This window comes from Nicotiana attenuata, chromosome 9, assembly GCF_001879085.1.
Source record: "Nicotiana attenuata strain UT chromosome 9, NIATTr2, whole genome shotgun sequence".
Classification (NCBI taxonomy): Eukaryota; Viridiplantae; Streptophyta; class Magnoliopsida; order Solanales; family Solanaceae; genus Nicotiana; species Nicotiana attenuata.
In genome coordinates, this window is record NC_031997.1 from 11,620,300 (window position 1) to 11,630,327 (window position 10,028).

Here is a 10,028-nt window from a genome sequence, read left to right on the forward strand (position 1 = left end):
CCAATAGAATAAACACTTCATCGTCTAGAACGCCTTTCACTTAACACATTTCAGAGGAAGAATTGCAATCACGCAATCGAATTCCCATAACCGCAGAAAACACAAACCTCAAGTTGTGGTCTAAACCACCATAACTCTTCCGAGATCCATTTACACATGTCAGGCCATTATAATCAAATACCTCCAAATCAATCAAATTACGGTGGCTGTCAAGACCGCATGTACAACCACAAACCACCTAAATAATTTAACACGTCGAAGGAACTGATCATTGCCACAATCATGCTGATTCAACCATTACTAACCGACCCTACTTCTTCCAATTTACTCTTGACTTGCCTTAGAAGTAATAATAGCTCCATTCAAAATGTAATGAACTCAATCAGCGCTCATCCTGGTTAACCCGAATCACGAGACCACATCGTCTCAATACCCATGAACTATCTCATACCCTCTTCAAGCGCACAATAGCATCTCCAACTGGTACACCCATTCTGCAAGACCTTCCGCGAATCCAAAGCTATTTCTCCCATTCCTCCAACACTACCCTGAAAACCCGATGATAACATAGAAAATGCCCCAAGTATTCTTCACACTCTGCTGTAAAAATCTTGGTCGTCAGCCACACCACAAACCCAAAATCCTTAGACACCGGGCCTACATCCTTGAACCCATTAAGACTACTATTGAGAGTCACCCACTCTAACCTGGTCTCGAATATAATCAACTCCAACCCTCTACTAGAACATGAACACCCTCTCAAAGAAGCAACCAGATGAATTCTTTTCCTTGTACCTCAAGCATAAAACTCTGAGTCTTCCAAAAACCTGAACTTGAATTAATAAGGCGAAATATAGCACACATTCATCAAGTTCTTTGCTCAAATTACCCCTGATGTTTTCTTTTCTTATTCATAAATAATCCACCAATGCACCGATAACTAGAAACCGCACAAGCAGACAATCACGGGATCCAATCGTAGACGGTGGGCTCCCCCACTTAGCTTTAAGCCACCATCACATAATGTAGAATCCACAAGGATTCCTCCTTCTCAATTACCAGGATCTCGCACCATCAACTCACTAAATTTCTTGTAGTTTCTTGTTAAACTTTTCAAGAACATTCCGAATTATCAGTCATAATCGCATATTCGACCTTCAGTCGGGTATTAAGTAGAACTCTTTGTAGGAAATTCATCTAAATCACGCGACCGCTAACCTTCTAACAGGAGATAACCCACATATGGAGTTCCATACCGACATCTTCCAACGATGTTGCACTGGGTACAACTATTACGAAAATCAGTAAACCCTATTGAGACCATGCTCGTCCACCGGTTGTACAAGTTTGCTTTCCCGATGACATCAACTGAAAGTAGGGGTGTGCATTCGAATCGGTTTATCGATAAATCGAATCAATTATTTGTTATCGGTTTATCGATTTCGATTTCGATTTCAAAATTTTTCTTATCGAGTTATCGATTTTGATTTCGGTTTTGTCCTCTTCGGTTATTGGTTTATCGATAAATCGATAAGATATACTAAAAAGACAAATATACCCTTATTCTATAATACTACCCTTTCCTCCACCTAAGTCCCTAACCGGCTAACCTTATTATTTCCTCCCTTCTTCAGCGTCGTTTTCTCTTCAGCCCTCAGTCTTCACTTTCTGCTTACACTGGAGCCTTTGCATCATTTCAAGACCTTTCTCTTTAAAGAATTGCTTTTACCAATCCACAAAAACTAATCAATTAAAACTATAAAAATACTGATGATTTGCCTTCAATGCATAGTGAACTCTGCTTGTTTGTTCTTTGTTTTCGTTCTCACTTGATGTTCTTGGTTTTGAGATATGATGAATAGTATCAAATTTCTAATATTGTTCTTCAGTGTTACAGCAGCACAGCCATCAAAGGGATAGAACCAATTGGTATTTGCAGATCAAAGACTAGCTGTAATATATCCCATTATCCAGAAATTCAAGAATATCCTACACAACTTCTTTCTACATCTCTCATCAAGTTTTCTCTCTCTAAAACTAAGACTTTTTCTCTCTTTAAATTTTCTAGCTTTTCTGTAATGGAAACGGAACGTGTGACCGAGTTCCCGATGACCCATCTGGATCGTCGTCCAAGAAAGAGGGCGCGTTTTGGCTGGGACGTACTTCCTGAGCAGCCTGAGGTACAAGACCTGCTTTCATCAATTTGTTTATTATCTCTCTGTTTTTTTTGTTTGCCTTTGTTTTGCTAGATATGATCAAGATTAGGTTCTTTTTCGTATCAGGTATGGTGAAAGTTCAGTCTTTTTGTGTTTTCTACTATATATGGTGTTATTACCGTGGATGCCTCTGTTTTGGCTGGATTTTATTTTTTAGGGTCTGATTTTGTGTGCATCGGTGGGGAAAGATTCCGCTGGTTTTTTTGTCGTATCTGATGTGTAGCTTAAGTTGTCTCGCTGGTTCTTGATGAGATTTTCTAATCTTTGAATATCTTTATGAATTCTTATGGTTTTTGCTGATTAATTACGTGGGGTTCAATTTTTTGAGAATTGGTAATGTGGTTTATATTTTTAATTGTTGCATAATCCCTTCAAAATGGTTTTAAGTGTTTAGAGGCAGATCTCGGACTTAGGAGTCAGTGGATTTATAGTGGGTGCAGTCTAGTCTATATTATATATATATATATATATATATATATATATATATATATATATATATATATATGTGGATAACATGATTGAGGGCTGGGTCTTCCCCTGTCAATATTTTTATACACTTAAAAAGGTGGTTCCTTTATTAAAGTAAAGTTCCTTTATTAAAAAGGGCTGAATCAAGGAATTATTATGTCAAGGGTAGACTTTGTACTTAAAACACTAGAAACGTAAACCACCTTTCTAAATATTTTGCTGATGAATTGTGAAGATATCTGATTGCAAAATCTGTAGTAAGCATATGGTGGCAGGATTTGTTTGTTATATCTTGGTTGTAATTGATATTTCAGGTGTATTGGTTTTTGCCAAGAGTAGAGCATTCTGCTTCTCTCAATATGCTTTTTGTTTTTGTGTTTAAGTAAATTTTCCTTCCTTGGATTTCCTAATAATTGTTGTTTGTTGTTAGCTTTTATAGTTAATTCTGGTTCTAGTTTATGAGACTAGTTTGGTAGGGATACTATTTTATTTTGCTTTGTATCTTTCTTTTTGATTTCATGTTCCTAGTTTGATAATCTTGACTTTTGTTTTGTTTGCTATGTATATTTAGGTGAGGAATAATTTCATGATGCAAGTTAAGTAAGGTACCCTTTTTTCTTTGATGTAGAAACGGGTATTTTTGTTTATTTGCGTATTATTCTGTTGTCATCATAGTGATATACTTTCCGTTGAATCCCGCAAATTTTCTTATTGGTGTAATTGATAACCGAATCGATAAGTCCCAACAATTGATAAATCGAAATCGAAAAAATCAAAACCTTATTGAAATGATAACGATAAGCATATGTACAAATCGATAATCGACTAGTAATTATCGATAAGGGTCAAAATCGAATCGATAAATCGAATGCACACCCCTAACTGAAAGTCCGACAATACATTCCAAACTCGAAGTCACGTTGCATCCAAAAACAATAATCAAGTTTTCACACCCCTCTTCATTTCAAGCAAACTCCTCTCTGCCATATTCAATCTTCCTCGGTACAGTAGCCATCATCCAAAATGAAATCCATAGACCAAGTCACTTTCCACCATGATTCCCAAATCGCTCTAAACTTTCTCAAGGCACGTGGTTATCCTACCACAGAATCCATACGCTACTCTGCCACTCCCACTTCGGTTAAAGCATCTCCTTAAGCAACTTCTTGGACTCTGTTGTTCATACTTGATCTGCTAGTAATTCTATCACCGGGAGACACCTCCCACCATGTCCTTCCTCCTCTTTTGCTGCCAAAATACCACCTTAAACCATAATCCATCTTTGTAGCACCCGAACGGATAAATTGCCACCAACTCTAAGCCTCCTCAAAGATCATATCTCGAGCCATCAATATTAGAAACACCGATTCGACTCTGAAGCTGCCTTGCACCACTATACCTGATAATCGCTGATCAGACACCATTTTGCAACACCCCGCCCCGCAGGAAAATCAAAGAAAACCATAACACCTGTGAGCCTTAATGCGTTCAAACAAGGACGACGATACCACATCACAATTAAGAATTCCACCATACTCGAAAATATCAAGTCTCGATACTCCATCAGCCAAAGCATGAACATCCATAGTCCAATTTCCTTTCCTCCGCTAGAATTAGATGTTGAACCTATAAATCATGAACCGAGAAATCCTCCTTTCGATTCATTCACTGCCTCGACACATAAATAAATACCCTACCATTACACCAACACTGTGCGATAACAATGCATGAACATCATAGTAATCTGTGCATAACCTTAAAACCATAGGCAAAACTGATACATGGCATGAAACGACAAAACCCCCTTCCACAAGACGACGATAATAACTTGCTCGAGTACGTAAGGAAAAACATCTTGCACCATATCTGCACTATCAATACAACTCCTCAAAATCCCAATTGATAGCAAGCGCTCCACGTCGCATAAAATTAAGTAGGAAGGAAACAAATACATAAGCCTCACAGGAATCAAATCACACAATGCGGAATCAATAAGGGAAGTGCTCCTAACAGCCATGTAGCCTCTCGAAGATAAGTATAGACATCTCCGTACGATACACAAGACTCTACTAGGATTAATCATGACTCGTGAGACCCAAGTGAACCTAGAGCTTTGATACCAAGTTGTCACGACCCAAAATTCACTATAGGTCGTGATGGTACCTAACGCCGCCGTCAGGCAAGCCAACGGTGATTGATCAACTTCATTACTCATTTTTATTACTTTTGAAATCATTTTTTCCATTAAGTAAATAGTATGAAATAGAATTTACAGGGTGAAATGATAATAATTACGTGAACTACCATACTAAACATCCAGTAGAAGCCTCCAAAACCTGGTGTCACAAGTGCATGAGCATCTACTAAGGAGTACAATAATAATACAACATCTGTCTGGAATACAAGTTAGACAGAGAATATAAATAACTCTACTGGAGACTCTGTATGCTTCGGATCGTAACATGGAATGCAGCTCACTGTAAAGTCCCCGCAACAGTCGCGCCTTTGCACCCAAAGGACCACCAAACATATATATATATATACATATATATATATGTATATATATATGCAGCAAGTGTAGCTTGAGTACATAAATCAACACGTACCCAGTAAGTATCTAGCCTAACCCCGAAGCAGTAGTGACGAGGGGTATCGACACTTACTAGTGGTCTAATAAATCAAGTACAATAGCAATTAAACAAATATAAGGCAGGGTAATAAATAGTATAAACAAATTTAGGTACATGGTACAATCCTCCTCTGAACAGTAAACTCAAGCTCTCAATGTCAGTTACTTCCTCAACCGGAGTATATAGGAAAAGGACCTCACCATATAGGTCTTCACAACTCAAATCAAGAAAACACACAGATACACTGATTTCTTATCAATTATTACGCACGGCACTGCCGAGGCGAACGACATGATCCACAAGAGTGTTTAAAAGGAACGTTGCGGCAAACGGCCCGATCCCATCATAATGCGTGCACTGCCGAGGGTCGAACGACACGAATCATAGATGCATCTATTATACTATCGAGGCGAACTCCCACTCCCATGATAATATGATACTTTAACGGGTCCTTGACCCCACTCACGAATATACGTGTGAGTTATGAAATCTAAAGAAGCTTTTCCATGAAAACACACAACGTGAGAGAAATTCGTAAAGGAAGCACAATTATTCCATGGTTTATCAAGTAGCATGTCACATCTCTACAATAGCGGGTTTATCGCCCTATGCAAGTGTGGTCTCAAGTCGTAACGCAAAATAAAGGAATTTAACGAGCAAAGATAACTCAAATAGTACAACTATAGCATGGCGTGAACCTAAGTCTACCCGAACATAATTAGGAATTCTAGCATACGCACGGACACTCATCACCTCATACGTGCACAGCCCCCACAACATATAGCACATAAGAATATAATACCTACGGGGTAAATTCACCCTTACAGGGTTAGACAAGAGACTTACCTCGCTCCGAAGTTCCATAACCGGCTCCAACTCCACTCTAACACCTCAAACCGATGCCCGTAGCTCCAAAACTAGCCGAACAAGGTGCAAATCAATCAAAATATAATACTCATAGCTAATCAATTTATAACAAATTCTTAACTCCGCTCGAAAAGCCAATAAAGTCAACGCTCGGGCCCACTTGCCCGAATTCCGAAAATTTTCGAAGATAAACTTTACACATAGCATTACGAACTCAAATATATGATATTCCAAATTCCATGTCCAATTTTGTGATAAAAATCCAAAAATACCAAATTCTAGGTTTTCTTCGAAATCCCACTACTTTTCATCAATTTCCATGTTAAATCCTTATATAATCCATGTAATTAACTTACAATACGTGGGAATTACTTACCTTGCAATAGGTAATGAAAATCTTCCCTCCAAGAGCTCCAAGAGTCGCCCAACCAAATGAAAAATTGAGAGAAATGGGCTAAGTCCTGCAATAAAAACTCACTGCCCAAGTCCTTCCGCTTCGCGATCGCGGAATAACCCTGGCGATCGCGAAGGCCAAACAACCCTACCACCAAAATCTCTTCTTCGCAGATACGACGCCCAGGACGCAATCGCGGTACCCAACAACTTCCTCTTCACGATCGCGAGCTCCACTACGCGATCGCATAGAACAACTCTCCCTAAACAAGTCAGCCCCGTTAACTCAGCGCGTTCGCAATAGCTCCCACCCGAATGCGAAGAACCTCCAGCTTGACATCCGGGAACGCGACACCATTTATGCAATCGCGCGGAGAAAAAATTACACCAATCCACTTAACCCTGAGCGATCACAGTTCTCTTCTCGCAATCGCAGAAGAGGACACTCGAGGCCCTCAGGACCCCGTCCAATCACACCAACAAGTCCCAAAACATAACACAAACTTAGTCAAAGCCTCAAATCACATCAATCAACATCAAAACTATGAATCAACGATTGAAACCTTTCTTCCAATGTTCAACTTCTAAACTTCGACGAACGTGTCCGAATCATACCTAAATATTCTAGAATGACGCTAAACTTTACACACAAGTCACAGATCGCGATACAAACCCATTACAAGGCCCAGAACTCCAAACGGACATCGATATCAGCAAGGTCCACCTCAAACCAAACTTAGGAAATTCTAAAACCCTCAAAATTCTAACTTTCCATAATAAGCGCCGAAATGCTCCTGAGCGACCCGATATCAACCCGAACATACGCCAAGTCCAAAATCATCATACGAACCTATTGGACCTTCAAATCCTGATTGCGATGTCGTTTACTCAAATGTTAAAGCTTAGTCAATTCTTCCAACTTAAAGCTTCCGAAATTAGAATTTTCCATCTGAATCAACTCAGAACATCTCGAAATTCAACTCCGATCACGCGTACATGTAATAATTCATAAAGTGAAGCTACTCAAGGACTCAAACAACCGACCGACGCGCTAGAGATCAAAACGACCGATTGGGTCATTACAATAACGGCTACAATAGCTCAAACTTTGAAAACGTGACCTAAAAATGTGAAACGCGCCTATTTATTGTGGCCCAAAATTCGCGCTGACAAAAATTCCCCTCGGGAGGTTCTGTGGCCGAACTATTCCATGTCGGTCCGCAGATTTCTTGATTGGCAAGATCTTGGATTCTACAGTCGCACAGTTCTGGATTGCGGCTACGAAGCATCTTCTGTGGCTGCACATTCTCGTAGGGTCCGCATCAACAAGGCATCAGGTCTTGGTCTCTTTGCACACTCTCTGACCTTTGAATCATTTGTCAGTGCAGACCTTTTTCTGCGGCCGCACAATTCCTGTGTTGTCCGTACATTGGCGAAATTCTTACTGGGCTATTCCACTTTATCTGCGATCGCAGACGAAATTTTGTGGTCTGCATTTTCTTCTATGGCCGCAGAAATCCTTCTGCAGACCGCACTTCTTTAGTTCTGTGCCCTTTCTTGCCTTGTAATTCGGAACACTCCTTTTTAGTCGGATTTCATCATGGGAGACCAAACATCCAACATTCCTGCAATTTGCACACTTTAATTAGTTTCGAAAACATAAATCAATACTTTTGGACTAAAATAAAAGCAAAAAAAGGTGCTAATAAGTAGTCAAAATCCCCACTTATCAACTCCCCCAAACTTAAGTCTTTGCTTGTCCTCAAGCAAATAAATTAGCTCCCACCTCCTAGAGTTAAGGGTCATTTCAGCGAGTCAAAGGTGATCTAGTCACACATCAGTTGGGACCAACAATTATCCACACTACTCATGCATTATCAATAAGGTGACAAATCAAATATTCACGCATATATAGTTCTAATGTGACATTTGAGCTTCAAGAATTGACTTTACTCATCAAGGACTTTTGTTCTATCATGTAGGTCATGGTGGACTCCAAACTCTTCCCCCTCTACTTTCCATTTTCCAAGCTCACTTAAGAAATTAGCAGTCAATCTTAAGATTCATGAAAGGTTCACTCGTCTCTCATAAGAGAATGTCACAAGTACGGCTTCAAGTACTATAGGCTTGCCCCTCATGTAGATCGCCACTAATGTAAGCTCACTCGGTTTGAAATCAAGTAGGACTTCTTTCGGGTTGTAATGAAGGCTTTTGGATTAGGGTAGGATACCATATGGGTAAGTGGTTCCACCTTTCCTTAAGCACTCCACACTTTCATTTCTCGGATCACAATTGCCAATTCTTAGAGGATTTTCTTTTCATTGGGGACTAGAGAGACTTAACATCATTTTTTTCTTGTTAGTCTCGTTCCTTTGATCCTTTTTTGATTGCTCAGGCTAGGGATCATTACCTCTTTTTGAATCCATCAACCCTTCCACTTATTCACGTTTTGCATTTTTCTTTTTGTTCTTTTCTTTACCTGCCTTCTCTTTTTATAGAGATCATTTCTTTTCTCTTTTTGTACCTTGATACCTTTTTCAAATTCCTCATCTCTCCCCCAAACTTATGTTTTAAGACACTTGTTTCACAAGAGTGTTAAGGAAAGTCCGGGTGCCAAAAGAGGGTCTCGACAAAACGGATAAAGGATTATAACATGGTTATCAAATGAGAAAGGCTAAAGGCTCAAAGGGGTTGATTAGGGATAACGAGATTGGTTGGAAATAGAAAGCTCAAACGGGCCAAGTCTACAATCACTTCTCGAACCAAGCGAAACTTAGGATTTCGCATTGAAACACATTCGGGGCAAGTTCTAGACCCTTCGCACGGATACTTGAACTAGCAATAATTCATCTCACCCCTCACGCAACTAGATTATAAAAGAGGATAGAGTCGAGAGCCCACAATGACCACATTCAAGTTTAAAGATCACTATGGTCCAATTAAACCATTTATGATTATCAAAGTCAACTCAAGAGTCACAAAGTCACTAAGTAGAGCTATTTTTTACAAAAACCTTGTCTCTAACCATAAGTAGTTAAGTGTGTTGATACCAATTGAAGCATGGTTGACTCTTCGAGCATGACTAGATTGTTTACTACTGCTATTATTACCTAAACACAAAAACAGATTCATTCCCTTAAGAAGTTGTCACGCCATCCATCGTTAGGACAAGTCACCCAGTTCATACAATAACTACCTTTGAAAAGAATCGTTGCATTAAGAAAGCCAAAGGCTTATTATCTACTAAAGCATAAAAAGAAGCTACTTAACAAAATAAGGGCTAATATGGGGGAAAAAAAGAAGCTAATAAGCAAAAACTACTAAAGAGAGATAAATATACATAAGAGAAAAGAGAGAAGCTAGATAAATACAAATAAGAAGAGAAAGAGTATCATCAAATTATTACAGACCAAATGTATCCAAGTGTACCAATATGTCAAATAAACTCCACCCC